This window comes from Rana temporaria, chromosome 9 (genome assembly GCF_905171775.1).
Source record: "Rana temporaria chromosome 9, aRanTem1.1, whole genome shotgun sequence".
In the NCBI taxonomy this organism is placed as follows: domain Eukaryota; kingdom Metazoa; phylum Chordata; class Amphibia; order Anura; family Ranidae; genus Rana; species Rana temporaria.
The window spans coordinates 14365124-14387362 of record NC_053497.1 but is presented as its reverse complement, the minus strand read 5'-3'; the positions used below and the strand labels follow the sequence as shown (position 1 = coordinate 14387362).

Below are 22239 nucleotides of genomic sequence, written 5' to 3'. Positions count from 1 at the left end.
CGCTAACAGCCCCACCACATGTCAGCTAAAAAAAAAAAAAAATTATTTATTTTTTTAAATCGGCATGGTGTCACCCCTCTAGTGGGTGTCACCCCGTGCGGGCCGCACCCCCCTAGCAACGCCTCTGCAGAGAGGCAAGCATGGAATTCAGGAAGCCAGTGCTCCCCACGCTGCATCGGCGTGGCATAGGTTTCGAAGGCGCAGGCCGGCGTAGGTGGAAGTGGGCTTGACCCATGCAAATCCTTGCAAATGAGGCGGGACCCCATGCAAATGATGGTCCGAGCCCCAGACAAGTATGTTTAACGAACTGCGCATGCGCCATGACGTGGACGCATCCCACTGCGCATGCGCATGCTCACAACCACGTCAGAACAACTGCCTAAGATACGCCGGATCACTGCCTACGCCATTAACGTAACCTACGCCCAGCCAGACACACGTCCAATGTAAAATACGCCGGCTTGGCCAGCTTGTGTTCCCTGGTGCAGACCTTTGCATGTCTACTGCTGAGTTACACCTCCTTTATGGGGCTTAACTTTACGCCGGACATAAAACTTGCATGCGTCGTATTTCCCTCATTTGCATGTTTGAATGACTAATCAATGGGAGGGGCACCATGCTCCCAGCCTAAATGTGCGCCCACTCTACGCCGGCGTAAGCAAGATACGTCGGCAGGGTGAAGCCTATTTTTAGGCGCATCTCTGTTTGTGGGTCTTGCGCACAGATACGCCGGCGCACATTTGCACTTACTTTGGCGTAACTTGTTATACGTCGGCGTAAGTGCTTTGTGAATCCGGCCATAGTCTCTGTATTGGGGGAAACCCTCAGGAGCTCACCAGATGTTCCCAAATATTTACTGACTTGCCCTCCCATTCCCCTGCCAGCAGTGATTGGATGATAAATTCACAATGTTAACACTCATTACACAGAATACAGGAACTATCAGATTAGGTGTACTTAACACTTTATTTGAGCCATGGACATCTCGGGCTGGTCAGAGCCAAAACTGACCTTGAAGGGCAAAGGCATACGATGCCACTGCCTGGGTCAATATAATGTTCATTATAAGGGCCGTCTTTAATATTGATTGGGCCCTGGGCAAACATTTTCTTGGGCCCTCCCCCCTCCATGCAGTTTTGCTCTCGTTTCGATCAATGGCAAGGCTGATTTGTTTTTTACCGACTACCAATATAAAGAGGAGTTTCGACACGACTACCAATATAAAGAGGAGTTTCGACACTGGCCACCAATGTAATAGGGGTTTACACTGACCACTAATGTAATAGAAGTTTACACTGACCACTAATGTAATAGGGGTTTACACTGACCACTAATGTAATAGAAAGTTTACACTGACCACTAATGTAATAGGGGTTTACACTGACCACTAATGTAATAGAAGTTTACACTGACCACTGATGTAATAGAAGTTTACACTGACCACTGATGTAATAGAAGTTTACACTGACCACTAATGCAATAGAAGTTTACACTGACCACTAATGTAATAGAAGTTTACACTGACCACTAATGTAATAGAAGTTTACACTGACCACTGATGTAATAGAAGTTTACACTGACCACTAATGTAATAGAAGTTTACACTGACCACTAATGTAATAGAAGTTTACACTGACCACTAATGTAATAGAAGTTTACACTGACCACTGATGTAATAGAAGTTTACACTGACCACTGATGTAATAGAAGTTTACACTGACCACTAATGTAATAGAAGTTTACACTGACCACTAATGAAATAGAAGTTTACACTGACCACTAATGTAATAGAGGTTTAGCGACACGACGCAAATACGTCGTACAGAGCGCCCGACGTCATGTCCAATTGTGGACAGCTTTATTGTTCACACAAAGGGCCATCACACGGAGTATCGGACGTCCGAACGTCCGACGTCATGTCAAATTGTGCGCAACTTTATTGTTCGCACACAGCTCCATGTTGATTAGCTGTGTGCGAACAATAAAGTTGCGCACAATTTAACATGACGTCGGACGTCGGATACTCCGTGTGATGGCCCTTTGTGTGAACGTATTTGCTTCGTGTCGCAGGAACGTTCCTATGACAACGACCAGCTATTTAAAGGCTAGACGGCGACGTACCAGGCCCCGCCCCGCTGAGGAAGTTGAACAACGCAACGCGTCCGGGGGTTCAGGAGCCGGTTACCACATCGCTCATCTGCCGTCCCTGACACTTAGATGATTGTACTTCTGAAATGCCGTTTTTGGTCTGGCCAAATGTGAGTAGCCTGACTTTTTAAGCCTGTTAATAAACCTACTAAGTTCAACAGAGAGCACTTAGTTCTGTGATTATATCTCTTTCATGTTCCCGTCCATGAGTTTTGGTTGCCTTATGGCAGTGTTTCTCAATTCCAGTCCTCAGGCCCCCCCAACAGGTCAGGTTTTCAGGATTTCCATTATTTTGCACAGGTGATTTGATCAGTTTCACTGCCTTAGTAATCACCACAGCCTTTTCATCTGAGGGAAATCCTCAAAACCTGACCTGTTGGGGGGGCCTGAGGACTGGAATTGAGAAACACTGCCTTATGGGGATCTGATTCATCAGCCTGATTTCCTGGTTATTGTGATACCGGTTTATTGACCATTTGTTAACTCAGTGGTCCACTTGCGAAGGTGAGAGTACCCATCTCTAGCGGTGGAGGGATCACTTTAAGTTTGGTGTTTTATAACATGTGGTGAAGATTTGTTTACATCTGGCACTTTTGGACTTTGCTTTATTAATAATAATTTTTATTTTTAATTTTATTTTTACATTTACAATACTAGTGTATTATTTGTTATAGTTTTGCGCTGCACGGTTTTCATATATTTTCTATTTTAAATTTTCGCCTATGTTAAAAAGGTTGAGAAAGGCCCGTTTATGGATATATTATCAATGAATGGAAGAAAAAAAAGGGGGGGGGGTGAGGAATTACGTGGAAGAAAATACAAGTAGACACGAATGGCCGCTAAAAGCTTAAACATTTATAGAAAAAAAAAAACTGGCACAACCGGAGTCACATGCTGGTCCAAAGGATAAATGTGACCGTCTCCTGCAGGAATTCTAAGAGATTTCGAAGTTTAAAAATAGAAGAAACTAAAATAGGACTAAAAATAGAAAGAAAATCGAGTCGCAGGGAATAAAAAGTTCAATCCTTGCATTGCCAGACAGGAAGCTTTAGAAGAAGGTATTTTATGTTCCCAACTTAATCCTTCTAAAGGGAAAAATGTAAAAAGAAATCTAGGACTGAAAAAGTAGGTCCACAGCTGGGACAAGGGGTGGGCACAAGGCACAGCTGCCCCCAGGCGCAGCGTTGGGCACCCCTTTATCTGAACACAAGGGTCAGTGCAAGGATTTTTGTCTTCACAGGTGAAAGTGCATTTTCGCCATTGGCTCCCGCTACTGTCAATCACAGACAGTAAGCCAATGAGGAGAGAGAGTTGGGGAGGACGGGGCGGAGCCATGCTCTATGTGTGAATGGACACACAGAACTGTGGATTGGAAGCAAGCTGCTTGCTGTGGGGGGGGGGCGGCACACGGCAGGAGGGAGGGGCCAGGAGGGCCGACTAAAGACCTGAGAAGAGGAGGGTCAGGGCTGCTCTGTGAAAAAACATTACACAGAGCAGGTAAGTGCGACATGTCTGTTATTTAACCACTTAAGGACCGCCTCCTGCACATATACGTCGGCAGAATGGCACGGCTGGGCACAAGCTCGTACAGGTACGTCCTCGTTAAGTGCCCAGCCGTGGGTCGTGGGCCCGCGACCCGGTCCGAAGCTCCATGACCGCGGGACCCGATCGCCGCTGGAGTCCCGCGATCGGTCCCCGGAGCTGAAGAACGAGGAGAGCCGTATGTAAACACGGCTTCCCCGTTCTTCACTGTGGCGCCGTCATCGATCGAGTGATCCCTTTTATAGGGAAACATAATCAATGACGTCACACCTACAGCCACACCCGCCTACAGTTAGAAACACAAATGAGGTCATACATAACCCCTTCAGCGGCCCCTTGTGGTTAACTCCCAAACTGCAATTGTCATTTTCACAGTAAACAATGCATTTTTAATGCATTTTTTTGCTGTGAAAATGACAATGGTCCCAAAAATGTGTCAAAATTGTCCGCCCTAATGTCGCAGTCACGAAAAAAATCGCTGATCGCCGCCATTAGTAGTAAAAAAAATAATTAATAAAAATGCAATAAAACTATCCCCTATTTTGTAAACGCTATAAATTTTGCGCAAACCAATCGATAAACGCTTATTGCGATTTTTTTTACCAAAAATATGTAGAAGAATACGTATCGGGCTAAACTGAGGAAAAAAAATGTTTTATATATATTTTTGGGGGATATTTATTATAGCAACAAGTAAAAAATATTGAATTTTTTTCAAAATTGTCTATTTTTGTTTATAGCGCAAAAAATAAAAACCGCAGAGGTGATCAAATACCACCAAAAGAAAGCTCTATTTGTGGGAAAAAAAGGACGCCAATTTTGTTTGGGAGCCACGTCGCACGACCGCGCAATTGTCTGTTAAAGTGACGCAGTGCCGAATCGCAAAAACTGTCCGGGTCCTTTACCTGCGTAATGGTCCGGGTCTTAAGTGGTTAAAACACCCCTGTCCCCGGTAGCTCACACTCAGAAGCGAACGCGCACGCAAGTCCCGCTCACATATGTAAACGCCGTTCAAACCACACATGTGAGGTATCGCCGCGTGCGGTAGAGCGTGTGCAACAATTCTAGCACTAGACCTCCTCTGTAACTCTAAACTGGTAACCTGTAAACATTTTCAAAGCGTCGCCTATGAATATCTTTAAGTACCGAATTTTGGCGCCATTCCATGAGTGTGCGCAATTTTAAAGCATGACAATGTTAGGTATCTATTTAGTCGGCGTAACATCATCTTTCACATTTTACAAAAAAATTGGGCTAACTTTACTGTTTTGTTATTTTTTAATTCATGAAACCGTTTTTTTTTTTCAAAAAAAGGGCGTTTGAAAAATTATTGCGCAAATACCGTGCGAGATAAAAAGTTGCGATGACCGCCATTTCATTCCCTAGGGTGTCTGCTAAAAAAAACATATATAATGTTTGGGGGTTCTGAGTAACTTTCTAGCAAAAGAATGATGATTTGTACATGGAGGAGAGAAGTGCCAGAATAGGCCCGGTATGGAGGTGGGTATAAAGCCCCCTCCTCTGCACTGGTGGTGCCCTCAGCCCCCCTCCTCTGCACTGGTGGTGCCCTCAGCCCCCCTCCTCTGCACTGGTGGTGCCCTCAGCCCCCCTCCTCTGCTCTGGTGGTGCCCTCAGCCCCCCTCCTCTGCACTGGTGGTGCCCTCAGCCCCCCTCCTCTGCACTGGTGGTGCCCTCAGCCCCCCTCCTCTGCACTGGTGGTGCCCTCAGCCCCCCTCCTCTGCACTGGTGGTGCCCTCAGCCCCCCTCCTCTGCATTGGTGGTGCCCTCAGGCCTCAGCCCCCCTCCTCTGCACTGGTGGTGCCCTCAGCCCCCCTCCTCTGCACTGGTGGTGCCCTCAGCCCCCCTCCTCTGCACTGGTGGTGGCCTCAGCCCCCCTCCTCTGCACTGGTGGTGGCCTCAGCCCCCCTCCTCTGCACTGGTGGTGCCCTCAGCCCCCCTCCTCTGCACTGGTGGTGCCCTCAGCCCTTCTCCTCTGCACTGGTGGTGCCCTCACCCCCCTCCTCTGGTGGTGAATCAATGGTAGGAAACGGTCCTAAGGCTTGCTGCACCCTCTTGGGGCGCCCTTCTTTACAACAATTGAACCTCTGTCCTCGACGTTATTGATGATCCGATTAGTTGATTTCAGTGCAGTCGTAGTACGACAATATCCTTGTGAATTCCTTTTTCGTGCAAAGCAATGATTACTGCACGTGTTTCCTTTCAGGTAAAAATGGTTAGCAGAAGGAGAACAATGATTTCAAGCGCCACCCTCATCTTAGTTAGTCTAACCCAGGGGTCTCCAAACCCCGGCCCGCGGGCCACATCCGGCCCGCGTGTGCCTTTTCCCTGGCCCGCGGCTCACCCAGACTTATACCATTGCCGATCTGCTGCCTAGGGTTAAAAGCAGCAGGTCGTCAGTATGACTGGCAGGTCCCTCATACGAAGGTGCGCCCCCACACCCTCCCATGCTGTGCTGAGGATTGGCTGCTGGGACCGCCTGTCCTATCAACTAATGACGTCATCAGCGTCCTTCCACATGTCAGCATTGATCCTTCCACATGTGTAGCACTGGGCGGGAGTCGGGAGGTGCAGGAGAGCTGCTCGAGGCTAAATGTACAGGACACTCATACATTCACTCTGTGGGGACATTGCAGCTGGAGACACTCTGATGATTTGGGGGACTCTGATGATTTGGGGGACTCTGATGATTTGGGGGACTCTGATGATTTGGGGGACATTGCAGCTGGAGACACTCTGATGATTTGGGGGACACTGACCCTGGGGACACTGACCCTGGGGACACTGATGATTTGCACACTGACCCTGGAGACACTGATGATGGGGACATTGCTGATCCTGGGAACACTGATCTTGGGGAGACTGCAGATTTGGACGCTCTGCTGGGGAGACTGATACTGGGGAGACTGATACTGAATGAATGACTTGTATAGCGCTACTCATGCAAACTGAATCGCCTCTGGGCGCTTTTCCAGCCAGTGTCTGCTAGTCTGGTGCGGTCATTTTACCCCGTAGGATCTCGACACGCTAGGGACACACAGTCATACACACAGATATACATATATATACTGGGCCAATTTTTTGGACAAAATCCAATCTACCTGCCAGCATGTCTTTGGAGTGTAGGAGGAAACCGGAGTGCCCGGAGGAAACCCACGCAGACACAGGGAGAACATGCAAACTCCAGGCAGATGGTGTCGTGGTCGGGATTCGAACCAGCGACCCTTTTGCTGCTAGGCGAAAGTGCTACTCACTGCACCACTGTGCTACTGGGGAGACTCTGATGGATGGAGGACACAGATATGGGGGACACAGTATTGGTGAGACTCTGATGGGGCCACAGAGGTGGGGAATGGCTCTAATGAGGACACAGGTGTGTGGAAGGGTCTGGTGGGGGGACACAGGTGTGTGGAAGGGTCTGGTGGGGGGACACAGGTGTGTGGAAGGGTCTGGTGGGGGGGACACAGGTGTGTGGAAGGGTCTGGTGGGGGGACACAGGTGTGTGGAAGGGTCTGGGGGGGGGACACAGGTGTGTGGAAGGGTCTGGTGGGGGGACACAGGTGTGTGGAAGGGTCTGGTGGGGGGACACAGGTGTGTGGAAGGGTCTGGTGGGGGGACACAGGTGTGTGGAAGGGTCTGGTGGGGGAAACAATGGTCAAAGAGACTCTGAGGGGGTCACAGACATGCAGAAAAGCTATGATGAGATTATTTACATTTTATTCATTTATTTATAAATAACAATTTTCCCGCAAATATTTGTAAAATCTACAATGCGGCCCTCGGCCTAAAAAGTTTGGAGACCCCTGGTCTAACCCAATCAGCATTAGAGTGATTTCCAGCCTTGTCCTCATCAACACCGACACCTGTGTTACCGAGAGAATCACCGACATGTCAGCTGGTCCTTTTGTGGGGGGGCTGACAAGCAGTGGAATTTTTTTTTTGGGGGGGGGGGATTAAGTTCATTCTCATGGAAAAGAGGGACTTACCATCATAAAAACTGAGGCAGCCGACTTTATGAAAATTATTTGTGTCATTCTCAAAACTTTTCACCGCGGTTGTAATACTGACTTCTGATTTGTTGGTGTTGACCACACCCACCCCGATGTTTCACAACTTTATAGAATAGACTTGTTGGTCTCGGTCCTCCTGGGAGGGGGGGGGGAACTTGTCGCACACGATTGTAATTTTCCTGTTCAGGCTAAAATGTAACATATGTGATGTGTGTGCTGGAGGAGGGATACAGGTGAGTGACCTGTGTGTGTGTGCTGGAGGAGGGATACAGGTGAGTGACCTGTGTGTGTGTGTGTGTGTGTGTGTGTGTGTGCTGGAGGAGGGATACAGGTGAGTGACCTGTGTGTGTGTGTGTGTGTGTGTGTGTGTGCGCTGGAGGAGGGATACAGGTGAGTGACCTGTGTGTGTGCGCTGGAGGAGGGATACAGGTGAGTGACCTGTGTGTGTGCCGGAGGAGGGATACAGGTGAGTGACCTGTGTGTGTGTGCTGGAGGAGGGATACAGGTGAGTGACCTGTGTGTGTGTGTGTGTGTGTGTGTGTGTGTGTGTGTGCTGGAGGAGGGATACAGGTGAGTGACCTGTGTGTGTGTGCTGGAAGAGGGATACAGGTGAGTGACCTGTGTGTGTGCTGGAGGAGGGATACAGGTGAGTGACCTGTGTGTGTGTGCTGGAAGAGGGATACAGGTGAGTGACCTGTGTGTGTGCTGGAGGAGGGATACAGGTGAGTGACCTGTGTGTGTGTGCTGGAGGAGGGATACAGGTGAGTGACCTGTGTGTGTGTGTGTGTGTGTGTGTGTGTGTGTGCTGGAGGAGGGATACAGGTGAGTGACCTGTGTGTGTGTGCTGGAGGAGGGATATAGGTGAGTGACCTGTGTGTGTGTGCTGGAGGAGGGATATAGGTGAGTGACCTGTGTGTGTGTGCTGGAGGAGGGATACAGGTGAGTGACCTGTGTGTGTGTGCTGGAGGAGGAATACAGGTGAGTGACCTGTGTGTGTGTGCTGGAGGAGGGATATAGGTGAGTGACCTGTGTGTGTGTGCTGGAGGAGAGATACAGGTGAGTGACCTATGTGTGTGTGCTGGAGGAGGGATACAGGTGAGTGACCTGTGTCTGTGTGTGTGTGCTGGAGGAGGGATACAGGTGAGTGACCTGTGTGTGTGTGCTGGAGGAGGGATACAGGTGAGTGACCTGTGTGTGTGTGCTAGAGGAGGGATACAGGTGAGTGACCTGTGTGTGTGTGTGTGCTGGAGGAGGGATACAGGTGAGTGACCTGTGTGTGTGTGCTGGAGGAGGGATATAGGTGAGTGACCTGTGTGTGTGTGCTGGAGGAGGGATATAGGTGAGTGACCTGTGTGTGTGTGCTGGAGGAGGGATACAGGTGAGTGACCTGTGTGTGTGCTGGAGGAGGGATACAGGTGAGTGACCTGTGTGTGTGTGCTGGAGGAGGGATATAGGTGAGTGACCTGTGTGTGTGTGCTGGAGGAGGGATATAGGTGAGTGACCTGTGTGTGTGTGCTGGAGGAGGGATACAGGTGAGTGACCAGTGTGTGTGTGTGTGTGCTGGAGGAGGGATACAGGTGAGTGACCTGTGTGTGTGCTGGAGGAGGGATACAGGTGAGTGACCTGTGTGTGTGTGCTGGATGAGTGATACAGGTGAGTGACCTGTGTGTGTGTGCTGGATGAGGGCTACAGGTGAGTGACCTGTTTGTGTGCTGGAGGAGGGATACAGGTGAGTGACCTGTGTGTGTGCTGGAGGAGGGATACAGGTGAGTGACCTGTGTGTGTGTGTGTGTGCTGGAGGAGGGATACAGGTGAGTGACCTGTGTGTGTGTGCTGGAGGAGGGATACAGGTGAGTGACCTGTGTGTGTGTGTGTGTGTGTGTGTGTGTGCTGGAGGAGGGATACAGGTGAGTGACCTATGTGTGTGTGCTGGAGGAGGGATACAGGTGAGTGACCTGTGTGTGTGTGCTGGAGGAGGGATACAGGTGAGTGACCTGTGTGTGTGTGTGCTGGAGGAGGGATACAGGTGAGTGACCTGTGTGTGTGTGCTGGAGGAGGGATACAGGTGAGTGACCTGTGTGTGTGTGCTGGAGGAGGGATACAGGTGAGTGACCTGTGTGTGTGTGTGCTGGAGGAGGGATACAGGTGAGTGACCTGTGTGTGTGTGTGCTGGAGGAGGGATACAGGTGAGTGACCTGTGTGTGTGTGTGCTGGAGGAGGGATACAGGTGAGTGACCTGTGTGTGTGCTGGAGGAGGGATACAGGTGAGTGACCTGTGTGTGTGCTGGAGGAGGGATACAGGTGAGTGACCTGTGTGTGTGTGCTGGAGGAGGGATACAGGTGAGTGACCTGTGTGTGTGTGCTGGAGGAGGGATACAGGTGAGTGAAAGTGCCCCTCCCCCACCAGTGATGGTGCTAATGCCACTCCCCCAGAACCCTGAGGACCTCTGGGCCTATCACACGTTATTCTATCACCAAATCGGCGTTTCTTCATCCAATAGAAATATTCTCCTCCTCTCAATGGATTTCCACCAATCGCCCAACAAGGAAATGATGAGGTCATCGTACAATGCGCTTTTATTAATAAGCTCCTCCCACACTCTATAAGCCCCTCCCACATTTCAGTGCCCCAGAAGACCGGCACCAGCTCCATCAGCAGATTTCTATCCATTAATATCCTCCAAGTAGTTCCCCCAGCACCGCCCCTCCCCCCCCCATCTTCCCCTCTCTATACAAACTATTCACTTTTCTCTCTTTTGGCTTTTTTAAATAAATATAAAACGGTCCAATGAGGAACTTGCTTGTCTTTGGCAGACTAAGATCTTCCCCTGACTCCAGCTTCATCCACATGCAGTGCAGCACAGGAGCTCTTACATTGTACAGAAACATACAACAAGAGGCTGCAGTCTCACCAACAAGTTAGAGCAGGGGTGTCCAAACTTTCTAAGCAAAGGGCCAGTTTACTGTCCTTCAGGTTTTAGGGGGGCCGGACTGTGGCCAACGGGAGTAGAAACATTTCCAGCATCAGTTGGAGTAAATGCCCCATCTTTTGTGTCAATGAGAAGAACTGCACCCCATAGTTGGTGTCTTTGGTAGGAATTATGCCTCATCCTTGGTCTCATTGGGTCCCATTGTTGGTGTCATTGGGAGGAATTGTGCCCCATCATTGGTGACATTGGGAGGAATTGTGCCCCATCGTTGGTGTCATTGGGAAAAACGATGCCCCATCATTGGTGGCATTGGGCCCTATCGTTGGTGTCATTGGGAGGAATTGTGCCCCATCATTGGTGGCATTTGAGCCCTATCGTTGGTGTCATTGGAAGGAATTGTGCCCCATCGTTGGTGTCATTGGGAGAAACTATGCCCCATCATTGGTGACATTGGGCCCCATCGTTGGTGTCATTGGGAGGAATTGTGCCCCATCGTTGGTATCATTGGGAGAAACGATGCCCCATCATTGGTGGCATTGGATCCCATCGTTGGTGTCATTGGGAGGAATTGACCCACCCTAGAGGTCACTGAATGCCATTGTTGGTGTCATTGGGAGAAATTGTGCCCCATCTTTGGTGGCATTTGGGCCCTATTATTGGTGTTATTGGAAGGAACTGTGTCCCGTCATTGGGGGGAACCATGCCCCATCATTGGTGACATTGGGCCTCATTGTTGGTGTCACTGGTAGGAATTTTGCCTCATGATCGGTGTTATTGGGAGGAACTGTGCCACTTTGTTGGTGACATATAACCAAGGGCCATATAAAGGCAAGCGAAGGGCCGCATCCGGCCCCCGGGGGCCGCAGTTTGGAGACCACTGAGTTAGAGGAATGAAGGGGGGTTGGCAGTGAAAGGGTTCATAAATTAAAAGGAATAAACATTTGACTCGGCAGTTAAAGGGTTAAAAATAGGAGGAAAATATGATTTGGCAGTTGAAGAGAATAAACCTCCCTAAAGGGGGCGCAGAGAGCAATAAAAACCAGACAGGGGTTCTAATCCCTCTCCACTCCATCCAACACGAACTATAAACAGGATCTCCTTTATTTATAATGTAACATATGGGGGAGAAATGGGGATACAATTATTTGGCGGTGAGAGGGTTAATGTGTGCGGTGGGGGAGGGGGAGGTTTTTTTTTTTTTTGTTTACTTGGTTTGGCAGGGTTGAAATAAATGAAGAATATAGTTTGGTAGTGAAAGGGTTAAATCTCATTCACAATGACATGTTCTTCCCGGAGCCGCGTCCCTATGAGATCCGTATTCTGATCCTACTAGTGTTGAGCAGAATATGCCATATTCGATTTCGCGATATATCTCGAATATATATTCGAATATTCGAGATATATTCGCTAAATTCGAATATTCGTGATATTTTATCGAAATTAAATTATTGCGATTTTTCGCTATTGCGAATGCGAAAATAATTGCGATTTTTTGATAACTGCGGTAGGAGCGCTCTGATTGGCTCAGAATATTCGTGATATTTTATCGAAATATCGCAACATGCGAATGCGATATTTATTGCGCAATTTCGAGAAATGCTGGAGGAGCGCTCTGATTGGCTCAGAATATTCGTGATATTTTATCGAAATATCGCAACATGCGAATGCGATATTTATTGCGCAATTTCGACAAATGCTGTAGGAGCACTCTGATTGGCTCAGAATATTCGTGATATTTTACAATACAAAATAATTGCGAATATTCGGCAAATGCGGAAGGAGCACTCTGATTGGCTCAGAATATTCTTGATATTTTACAATACAAAATAATTGCGAATATTCGGCAAATGCGGAAGGAGCACTCTGATTGGCTCAGAATATTCGTGATATTTTACAATACAAAATAATTGCGAATATTCGGCAAATGCGGAAGGAGCACTCTGATTGGCTCAGAATATTCTTGATATTTTACAATAGAAAATAAAAAGTGTTTTGCATTGGTGGTGATTCTTTACTCTATCCATCTGTCACAGCCGTTTGTCAATCAAACACCTTGAAGATTGAACACGTTCATGCTGCATGCTTTGGACTTTTTTTCACTTCACATATCAAAGACATTTTTATGAAAGATTATTTTTCTATTATTGGGACTATATTTCTTTATATATTTGTTTCACTGTGTATTTCACAAGTTATTTGCGCTTGCTTATTTTATAATTTGCCCACATGTCTTGTCACTAGACATATTTTTTATTCTTGTAGAGCGACTCCATTTTCTGTCTTGTATTAATTTATGTTGTATAACATTTTTGGGTTGCTGCTGTATTCTCCCCTTTTTTTAAGGTATGCGCAATTTTTTCCTTCTTACAAAAAAAAATAATATCAAACATACAAATATTCATAACATACACATACACTAAGCCCCCCCCTTTTGCATCAGAGACAATCAGAGTTCTCCTACCACAGTTATCGAAAATTCGCAATCATTTTCGCAATAGCGAAAAATCGCAATTTTTTTTTTTTCAATTTGGCAACATAAAAGGATCGCCTCAGCTTAGCTACTCGGCCCAGGGTCTCTAATCATACCAGCAATGCTTTTAGACGTCGATAGGATGTGATCTGTTTTAAAAATCAAATTGAAAAAATGCGAATATTCGTAATTGCGAATATTCACCGCGAAATTCGAAATATAGCGCGATTTCTCGAATATGCTATATTCGAGTCGAATATTCGCAATGCGAATATTCGTGAGCAACACTAGATCCTACAGCCTGAATTCACAAAGCTCACAAATCAGGACGTGGCTCCTTTAACCACTTACCCCCCGGACCATATTGCTGCCCAAAGACCAGAGTACTTTTTGCAATTCGGGACTCTGTCGCTTTAACAGACAATTGCGCGGTCGTGCGACGTGGCTCCCAAACAAAATTGGCGTCCTTTTTTTCCCACAAATAGAGCTTTCTTTTGGTGGTATTTGATCACCTCTGCGGTTTTTAGTTTTTGCGCTATAAACAAAAATATAGCGACAATTTTGAAAAAAATTAATATTTTTTACATTTTGCTATAATAAATATCCCCCAAAAATATATAAAAAAACATTTTTTTTCCTCAGTTTAGGCCGATACGTTTTCTTCTACATATTTTTCGTAAAAAAAAAATCGCAATAAGCGTTTATTGATTGGTTTGCGCAAAAGTTATAGCGTTTACAAAATAGGGGGTAGTTTTATGTCATTTTTATTATATTTTTTTTACTAGTAATGGCGGCGATCAGCGATTTTTTTTTTCCGGTACTGCGACATTATGGCGGACACTTCGGACACTTTTGACACATTTTTGGGACCATTGGCATTTTTATAGCGATCAGTGCTATAAAAATGCATTGGATTACTATAAAAATGCCACTGGCAGTGAAGGGGTTAACACTAGGGGGCGGGGAAGGGGTTAAGTATGCCTGGGTGTGTTCTTACTGTGGGGGGGGGGGGGTGGCCTCACTAGGGGAAACACTGATCTTCTGTTCATACATTGTATGAACCGAAGAAAAGCATTTCCCCCCCTGACAGGACCGGGAGCTGTGTGTTTACACACACAGCTCCCGGTCCCCGCTCTGTATCGAGCGATCGCATGTGCCCGGCGGCGATCGCGCCCGCCAGGCACACGCACGGGAGTCGGGGGCGAGCGGGGGGCGCGCGCGTGCGCCTCCGGTGGCGCACGCGCGCCCCTAGTGGCGGCTGGGAGAGAGGACGTCATATTACGTGCTCTCGCCCAGCAGAGCCACCTTGTGGACGTATTTCGACGGTCGACGGTCGGCAAGTGGTTAAGAAAAAGTGTCAGTTATTTTTTTTTTTTGCTGAGTCATAATGAGATTTCAAAAACAACAACAACTCACGACGACTCAGCAAAAAAAAAAAATAACTGACGATATTTTTTTTTAAAGGAAAAAAACCTGACAGGAGTTCTAATCCCTCTCCACTCCATCCAACACTAACAAGAAACTTTTATTTTTACTTTTTTTTTATAATTTACACCTTACGATTACCTAATAAAAATTATAAAATATAACATAAATATATATATATTTACAAGTCATTACATCCACGTTGTATATAGACAAAGAAAACGTCAGACCTATAACATCTGCATCTAGCTAGGGTTGTCCCGATACCACTTTTTTATGTACTCGCCGATACCGAATACCGATACTTTTTTTTAAAGGTGTCCCCAAATGCAGCCATCTCCCCCCACATATGCAGCCATGTCCCCCACATATTGTCCCCCGTATATCCAGCCATGTCCCCCGTATATCCAGCCATGTCCCCCGTATATCCAGCCATGTCCCCCGTATAACCAGCCATGTCCCCCGTATATGCAGCCATGTCCCCCGTATATCCAGCCATGTCCCCCGTATAACCAGCCATGTCCCCCGTATATCCAGCCATGTCCCCTGTATATGCAGCCATGTCCCCCGTATATGCAGCCATGTCCCCCGTATATCCAGCCATGTCCCCCGTATATCCAGCCATGTCCCCCGTATATCCAGCCATGTCCCCCGTATATCCAGCCATGTCCCCCGTATATCCAGCCATGTCCCCCGTATATCCAGCCATGTCCCCCGTATATGCAGCCATGTCCCCCGTATATGCAGCCATGTCCCCTGTATATCCAGCCATGTCCCCTGTATATCCAGCCATGTCCCCTGTACCTACTGTTAACGTGGCGGCGGCGGCGTTGGTGGCGGGGGGGGGAAGTATTCTATTTTAGTATCGGCGGTATTAGCGGGAGTACGAGTACTCCCGCTAATACTCGGTATCGGTCCCGATACCGATACTGGTATCGGTATCGGGACAACCCATCAATCTGGGAAATATATATCCTTTTATTTTATTTATTTTATTATATTTTGTTATTTTTATTAGATATTCATAAGGTTACAAAAAAAAAAAAAAAATCCGGATCACCTACTGAGAGTAGTATGGTGTTACTATGGTAACGCTGTATTAAATACAGTGTGCAAAAAAATAAAATAATGAAAAAGGTAATAAACAAAAACAAATATTGTTTTTTTTATCACCGTCATTATTTTTACCATTATAAGTTAATAATTACAATGATATTGTTTCCTTTTTTATTGATCATTTTTAATATTGTCATCAATAGTTGCTTTATTTTTTTTTTGGTGCTACGATTATTATAAATCATTATTTAATTAATAATCATATTTTTATTGGTAATATTATTCTTCTTATTACTAATATTATTAGTGTATTCATATTTACAATAATAATAATAATAACATCATTCATATTAAATTATAATAAAACAAATCAAACATACAGAATTATTACATTTTATTAATATTACACTAATATAAAATACAGGATTATCTCTGAATAACGATAAGGAATTTATTGAGATAAAATAATATCTAATAATAAAAGGAATTGATCGGATTGATCGGCTGCAAGGGAGACCAATGATTGTTTACAGACACAGACACAATTTTCTCAGTGCTGGTCATGTGACCTGCAGTGTAAAAATAGCTGCACACAGAGAGAAAACAAACATTCTGTTACCATGGTAACCTGCACTGTGAACATAGAGCTTTGTGATGTCACAGCTGCTGGAGCAAATAAATAGCCGGCAGGGGGAGGAGCTGTCAGTTGACAATAGGTCTTCACAGCAGAAGCATCTCTCTTGCAGAGCTCCTGACTGATTGATTTGTATTTCATCACATTATCTCCAGTGATTGGAATTCAGAGTCTATTGATTGATTGGCATTAATTGTCTAATCGTCTATTACTAGTACTTGGCATTTCCTGCCAGTTATTTTCTACAAGCAAAAATGAGGAACCAAATCCTCGTTATGATTGTTTCACTGTTGCTCTCTTTGGGAGGACAGAGATATACCATCATCCAATCCCCAGAGGTCCACATGGATCAGGAGGGGCCCTCAAATGTCATCCGAGGGCCCCCAGAGGAAGGGATTGTGCAAACACAGCAGCCAGCGAAGATTCCGCTGATTTTTAGAATTCTTTATCCATGGGCTGTCCCCAGAGATGTCATCAGTGGGGCCCCAGAGACCCCAATGGAGCAGGAGGAGCCCACAAATGTCATCAGAGGGGCCCCAGAGACCCCAATGGAGCAGGAGGAGCCCACAAATGTCATCAGGGGGCCCCCAGAGGAGGAGATTGTGGAAACTCCACAACAGCCAGCGAAGATTCCGCTGATTTTTAGAATTCTTTATCCATGGGCTGTCCCCAGAGATGTCATCAAAGGGGCCCCAGAGACCCGCATGGAGCAGGAGGAGCCCACAAATGTCATCAGAGGGGCCCCAGAGGAGCTGATTGTGGAAACTCCACAACAGCCAGCGAAGATTCCGCTGATTTTTAGGATCCTGTATCCATGGGCTGTCCCCAGGGATGTCATCAGAGGGACCCCAGAGACCAGCATGGAGGAGGAGAACATGAAGAGGACGGAGCAGCCAGTGGAGGAAACATTGAGAGGAAATGAAAATGACCCTCTAGAACCCATCAGCTGGTTTTTATCCCTGACCCGTCCTCCAGTCTGGTTTAGCTTGGCAGTCCTGATAACGTTTCTGATTCTGAAATACATCCTGCGCCAATATCACCTGGCCAGAATATTAGGACGTTTTATGATGTTCCAGGAGCTGATTGGATTGATTTATCTACTGATCGATATCTGGAACAGACGGGGGGCAGTCTTTGAGAACATAATCCTACCCCTCTATATAAATGCGGGTGATTGGGACCAATGGGTTGTCACCGGGCTCTGGTCAGTCTGGTCCAAGGGGTGGGTGGCCCTAGACAACACAGTCCCACCCGTCCTTATTAATATTGTTACTGAGCACCGGTCAGAATGCTTTCTGGGGGTTATCACCATGCTGGTGGTGCTGCTCCTAATATGTTTCAAGCCATTCTACCGACTGCGCCGACCAACAAGTAGCAACATCACCCCACCACCGAGTGACGCCATTTCCCCAAGTGACGTCATCTTACCAGCAAGTGATGACACCATTCCACAAACAAGTCACGTCATCATACCGGAAAGTGATGACACCGTTCTACCAACAAGTGATGTCATTATACCAGAAAGTGATGACACCATTCCACCAAGTGACATCATTATACCAGCAAGTGATGACACCAATCCACCAAGTGACGTCATCATACCAGCAAGTGATGACACCATTCTACCAACAAGTGAGAATGCAGAGCGCACCATGGAGGAGGCAGCCGTTCCCATTTCCAGAGTTGCATCTCCTCCAGCTTCCCTTAGTGCTTGGATAAGACAGCAAATAAAGGAGCACCAAGCAACAATGGAGGTTGGGCACACGGATATCGTCCCACGAAAGAGTGACATCATCCCACCAAGTGATGTCATCATTCCACCATCAAGGAAAAATGCAGCGAGCACCATGGAGGAGGCAGCCATTCCCATTTCCAGAGTTGCATCTCCTCAAGCTTCCCTTAGTGCTTGGATAAGACAGAAACTAAAGGAGCACCAAGCAACAATGGAGGTTGGGCACACGGATATCGTCCCACGAAAGAGTGACATCATCCCACCGAGTGATGTCATCATTCCACCATCAAGGAAAAATGCAGCGAGCACCATGGAGGAGGCGGCCATTCCCATTTCCAGAGTTGCATCTCCTCAAGCTTCCCTTAGTGCTTGGATAAGACAGAAAATAAAGGAGCACCAAGCAACAATGGAGGTTGGGCACACGGATATCGTCCCACGAAAGAGTGACATCATCCCACCGAGTGATGTCATCATTCCACCATCAAGGAAAAATGCAGCGAGCACCATGGAGGAGGCAGCCATTCCCATTTCCAGAGTTGCATCTCCTCAAGCTTCCCTTAGTGCTTGGATAAGACAGAAAATAAAGGAGAACCAAGCAACAATGAAGGTCGGACACAGGGATATCGTCCCACAAAAGACTGCCACCGAGTGATGTCATCATTCCACCATCAAGGAAAAATGCAGCAAGCGCCATGGAGGAGACTGACATTCCCATTCCCAGCGTCGCACCTCCTAGGGACCACAGCAATGACATCCCACAGAATGGTGGTCTCCTCCCACTACCGAGTTCCCTTATGTCACCAGTGACCGATGACATCAATATGCTATTGGATTCCGTCATTGGTCAACAAAGGGCAACACTGGCTGTTGATCCCAATGTTGAAACTCGTAGTAACCCGTCTTCACCTACGGCAATTATTCCAGCTAGTGAAGAAGCGAAGGGCAACCAAGGAGGACCGCCATTAAATCGGATCTTGACTTTTCATAGCACTTTTGGCCGGGTGACTTCCTGGTACCAACCTCTGCCCCATTTAATTGGCTGGGCAAATATGACGTCCAATATCCAAGAGTTGCCAAGAGTGGAAATGTAGACATTAAGTTTTAAGGTTAATCAAAAATATCACATTCTAAAGGGAAAGGTAGAACAAGGGGAGGGGAGTATGGAAGAGGGAGAGAGGGAGGAAGGGGGAGCGAAGTTTGGAGAAAGAAGGGGAGTGAGGGTTTGGGGGAACCCCCACACCCCTTCCTTACCTCCAGCCTCCCCTCCTCCTTATCTCCCTCTCTCCCTCTTCCATACTCCTCCTCCCCCTTGTTCTACCTTTCCCTTTAGAATGTGAAATTTTTGATTAACCTTAAAGCTTAATGTCTACATTTCCACTCTTGGCAACTCTTGGATATGAGGCGGCTTTCGGAGGACTCGGTTCCCCCCGGGCCTAGCAGGCCGTTTACCACCAACATCTGAAAAATGCAGCGAGCACCATGGAGGAGGCGGCCATTCCCATTTCCAGAGTTGCATCTCCTCGAGCTTCCCTTAGTGCTAGGCTAAGACAGCAAATAAAGGAGCACCAAGCAACAATGGAGGTCGGACACAGGGATATCGTCCCACAAAAGACTGCCACCGAGTGATGTCATCATTCCACCATCAAGGAAAAATGCAGCGAGCGCCATGGAGGAGACTGACGTTCCCATTCCCAGCGTCGCACCTCCTAGGGATCACAGCAACGACATCCCACAGAATGGTGGTCTCCTCCCACTACCGAGTTCCCTTATGTCACCAGTGACCGATGACATCAATATGCTATTGTATTCCGTCATTGGTCAACAAAGGGCAACACTGGCTGTTGATCCCAATGTTGAAACTCGTAGTAACCCGTCTTCACCTACGGAAATTATTCCAGCTAGTGAAGAAGCGAAGGGCAACCAAGGAGGACCGCCATTAAACCGGATCTTGACTTTTCATAGCACTTTTGCCCGGGTGACTTCCTGGTACCAACCTCTGCCCCATTTAATTGGCTGGGCAAATATGACGTCCAATATCCAAGAGTTGCCAAGAGTGCAAATGTAGACATTAAGCTTTAAGGTTAATCAAAAATATCACATTCTAAAGGGAAAGGTAGAACAAGGGGGAGGGGAGTATGGAAGAGGGAGAGAGGGAGGAAGGGGGAGCGAAGTTTGGAGAAAGAAGGGGAGTGAGGGTTTGGGGGAACCCCCACACCCCTTCCTTACCTCCAACCTCCCCTCCTCCTTTCCTCCCTCTCTCCCTCTTCCATACTCCTCCTCCCCCTTGTTCTACCTTTCCCTTTAGAATGTGACATTTTTGATTAACCTTAAAGCTTAATGTCTACATTTACACTCTTGGATATGAGGCGGCTTTCGGAGGACTCGGGTCCCCCCGGGCCTAGCAGGCCGTTTACCACCAACATCTCAGTCACTTTTTTTACAGGTGATTATGTTTCATCAATGTATTGTCGATCGACATCAAATTTTCAAGGCGTGTGTTGGACCGGCGAGGAGAGGAGGTTGGAGGCCGGTATGTTTTTAAGGTGTGTGTTGGACCGGCCAGGAGAGGAGGTTGGAGGCCGGTATCTTTTTAAGGTGTGTGTTCTTTTCACAGGTGTACGAGGGTGGGGTACTGAAAACGTACGAGCAGCTGTGTAGAGAATACCAATTAGCCCCACGGGGCTTCTATCAGTACCTCCAGCTCCGGCATGCTCTACAGAAACAACAACAAACACGATCATTGGTGGTGACTTTACCGTCACCTTTGATGACGACGGTTCTGCAAGCAGAAGCTCGGAGAGGACTCATAACAAAAATATATGAGGGACTGTTAGCAACAATTCAGAGTCATGCTTCCCTTAGAAGCCGTAGGAAGTGGGTGGAAGACATTGGGGAGATAGATGGAGATCAGCGGGAGAGGGCGATTTAATCTGTTCCGGCGGTATCTGTCTCTGCGTCGCACAAATTGTCGCAACTCTTTATCCTACATAGGTATATACGTACACTGGAGTAGTATATGAATATAAAAATGTGGTATAATGTATGTCAAATAAAATGAAATGGATGCCGAATAGGCATATCTATGTATGAAATAAGAAAAGAAAAGATATAAAAATAAAGTGGATTTAAAAAAAAGGTGTGGTTTGGACCGGCGAGGAGAGGAGGTTGGAGGCCGGTATGTTTTTAAGGTGTGGTTTGGACCGGCTATGGGGAGGTTGGAGGCCGGTATGGGAGGAGTCTTTCCAGCTTTCTTTGCTGGAGAAATGAGAACTCTTCCCAACAGTGATTTTCTTCATGGAGAAGTCCAAAGCCTCATTCACACGGGGTGTATGAATCTGTACCCTGTATGGGGGCTGCAATTACCCCAAAGAGGACATCCATGTGGGTTCAGTTGCGCGGACGCACCCTGGGTGCGTTCGGGGCCGTGCACCGGCACCCACACAGATGTCACATTGGGAACAGCCGCTGCACCCCAGATGACAGCAATGGGACTGCCTACACGGGATGCTGGGAACACCTGTGCATCCCCATTGCGGTACACGCGGCCCTCCCATGGGGTACGGATTATTACCCCCCCTGTGAATGAGGCCTAAGTGTAAATAGAATATTTACCCCCATTGTGCTGGTAATTTGGGGACCACTGGACCCCTCTTTATTGTTATTTGGGGTGTTTTATTATAGGAGTGTTATAGATTGTAGATTAGGAGAAGTTTGGATTTCTTCTGGAGGCGCTTTGAGTGGACATAACTGATGTACCCCGCTCAGCGGGGGCGGGCCTTCCAGAACAGAGGCCGTATATGGGCAGCACAGAGGCTTAGTGGTTAGCACTTCTGCCTTGCAGCACTGGGGTGCTTAGTTCAAATCCTGACCAGGACACTATCTGCATGGAGTTTGCATGTTCTCCCTGTGCTTGCGTAGGTTTCCTCCGGGTTCTCCGGTTTCCTCCCACAATACATGCTACCTTTGCGTTGGTGGTGCAGTGGTTAGCACAGCTGCTTTCTAAGCAGATGACCCGGGTTCGATTCCCGGCTAACGCCATCTCCAATACTTGGAGTCCTCAGAGAGAAAAGCGCTATACAAGGTCATAGACTATAGTGGGACATTAGAGTGTCAGCTCCTGGGCTCAGCCATAGACTATAAAGGGGACATTAGAGTGTCATCTCCTGTGCTGCTCAGCCATAGACTATAGTGGGGACATTAGAGTGTCAGCTCCTGGGTTCAGCCATAGACTATAGTGAGACATTAGAGTGTCAGCTCCTGGGCTCAGCCATAGA

General features: G+C 47.3%; 1 non-coding gene across 1 annotated transcript; it reads left to right on the top strand.

Annotated features, from left to right (window-relative positions):
* The first annotated feature begins 21930 nt into the window (after positions 1 to 21930).
* On the top strand, positions 21931 to 22002 carry TRNAR-UCU. Its single transcript has one exon. It is a non-coding gene; the product is annotated as a tRNA-Arg (tRNA).
* Positions 22003 to 22239: the final 237 nt, after the last annotated feature.